We start from the raw sequence: 3,022 nt of genomic DNA on the forward strand, positions 1-3,022 counted from the left end.
CAGATGCTCTCTCCCGTATCCACGACCTCGCGGTGCAGGTCGCCCGACCCGAGGGGTCTGGGCTGAGGGGGGGTCATGTCACACATGGGCGATTAGGAGGCAGTCAAAGAGCCTAAAGGTGGGTAAAACATCGCGAGATAAGGGGTTGTCATGTGGTACTTACCTGGACTCTTTTTTCTCATCAACAGAAAACACGAAGAAATCTAAGTTCCACGACTTCCGGGTTCCAAAATGGCCGCGGTGACATCACTTCCGGCCACCTTTGATGACGTCACTTCCGGCTCCCACAAAACACCTCACTTCCACCTTGCCAACCGTTTCCTGTCACATGTCTATTACTTGCTATATAACCACCATTTTGAAAAACAGTAAATTGTTCATTGTATTTTTCAAGAGACTCTGAATCAATTCTTTTCTTATTGTCTGACGACAATATACGGGGATGGTCCCCAAATCTTTATTTTTGTTTTGTGAAGTTATTTGGATCACAATACATATATATATACATATCTACATGTACACACATACATATACATACACACATACATACATACATACATACACACACATATATACACACACATATATATATATATATATATATATATATATATACAGTATATATATATATATATATACACTCTTTGGGATGCGAGCAACTGTTGCTGGGGGTGCCAGAATTCATCAAGGAAGAAAAATGAAAAACATTATTTGTACAAAATCTTAATTTATTTATCCATTACTAAATAATTAAATGGGCAGGCTATTTTGTATCAGTGCAATACGCTGTTTGTTAAAACGGATGTCTCCCGCTCTTACGTGCAAGTCTGCGTGGATATTATGAACTATCGTTATCTGTTCAAGTTCTATTTAAATTTTAAATAGAAGAAATTTTTATTTAGTTGACAGAAATATCTTTGGTAGGAATGTAAGTTAAATGTAGGCATCATTGCAGAAATTTTTCTTCACCATACAAATGTAAAGAGTAAATTCGCCTTACATTCCAACCAAAGATATTTGTGTCGACTAAATAGAACTTGAAAAGATATATTTTTTCGAATGTGATTGTGCATTTCAGATCAAGTTGACGTGCACTACATCGATTTAGACATATGAATTTAGTTTGTTTCCTGAACTTAAAACTCTTGCACACCCTTCTAAACCACATAACAGGCTCAGGTGCAGAGCCTCTGTGTGCCATGAGGATATTTACAGACTATTCATTTTAATTGTTGATATTATGCAATGCTAAAGAGAGGCATCATTTACTCAAACAGGCTTTAAGTTATTAGGTGGATATTTTTTCCACAGTCAACAGAAAATTCACAACTGCAAGAAGGTAAAATGGTGATTCAGTGATTGCTGTTGACCTGTGGGTCACATCTCCCAGTGATTTCACATCTCAGCCTGGTCACGGCCTGTGTGGTGTTAGCATATTTTTCCCTGGGTCCTGTACATTTCTTCATACATCCCAACAACAATGGTGTTACACTGATGGTGACTCTAAACTGGCTCCATATCAGTAAGCGTGTACGACTAGTGTCCTTTTCAGAGTTGGTCCCTCATTTGTGCTTAGTGCTGCTGGCAGAGCCTGTGACTACAAGAGCCCTGAACAAGATTAGAAAATGGTTGGACCAATCTGTGACCATTGATAATCTCATGAGGCCACAGCTCATCACTGATGCATTTTTGGAATGTCTCCGATGCTTGGCAAACACAGGGCTTTTGCAGCTGCTGCCCCTCGCCTGTGGAACTCTTTACCTCATTACATAAAAGAGTCGTCTACAATTGAACTGTTCAAAACAAGATTAAAGACTCATTTCCATTCACTTGCATTTCGTGACCTTCAGTAATACTGATGGTTTCCTCATTGTGATTCTATTTATTATGTATTTTATTTATGTTCTTAAAGTTTATTTCTATTTATGTTATTTATTTGTTTCCTTTTATTCTATTATTGTAAAGCACTTTGGCCACAGCATTCCTATGTTGTTTTAAATGTGCTATATAAATAAATTGACATTGACATTTTGTAAAAGAGCGTCAAATCCCACACTATGGACAGAGTAATTGTGTCTCAACAAGAAATGCACAATAATAAGATACAGGTTTCACATAAACTCTGCAGTATTGCATTTATTACACAATGTACACTTGTTTGCTATGTATATCACATTGTAATGCAGTACTTTACAAGTAGAGCAATATAAAATAAAGGCTGACTGAATTACTCGCTGAATAACATTTTTAATGAAAGATGGGGTCAGCCTTCTGCTACAGCCTCACTTAAGCCATCTGCTGGTAGTAGCCAAAGGCCCAACAAGTTAGAAATAATCTGAGATCTGAAAGGCTTCTCACGTAGCCTATATTCTCAATTTAAAAACACTTTTGGGATTGTTAGTCATTTTGGGCTAAAACATAACTCTGCAGCTTTGAAATAATTATAAACCTGCCAATGTTCAGTAAATTAACTGATTTCACTGCAATGAACACAAATATCCACCAGAGGGCAGTCAATCCCCACAAAGGTACACTAGCAACCTTACATTTAGGTGGCTTCTACCATGGGATGTGGCGACATTCTCAGAAAAGGCACTGATGAAGACACACTTGCCAGTGACAGTCCAGCATGTATTATTTTACTGTAGCTTCACATGGTCTGACGTGTCATTAAATACAAGCCACAATCTGATTAGTTCCATTTATCCAATTCTTACCTATGTACTAAGTAATGGATTTTGTTACATTTTAATAATATCCATCATTTTATTGCATACGCTTTGCTGCCAGTTCCATTGTGTACACTCTTAAGCCTGATCACAATTTTTCCAGTTGTTCCTGAAGTGGAGTTTAATTGCTGCCACTTATTTATCCATTTTGTTAACCTGCTTATCCAGAGTGGGATCGCAGGATTGTTAGAGCTTATCCCAGAAAGCTTTGGGTGCAGATCAGGCCCCAAACACTCACAAATGCACACACACATACTGCTTTGTAACTCGTATTCCATCTGCAGAAAGTGAAA

This window comes from Polypterus senegalus, chromosome 4 (assembly GCF_016835505.1).
Source record: "Polypterus senegalus isolate Bchr_013 chromosome 4, ASM1683550v1, whole genome shotgun sequence".
NCBI lineage: Eukaryota > Metazoa > Chordata > Cladistia > Polypteriformes > Polypteridae > Polypterus > Polypterus senegalus.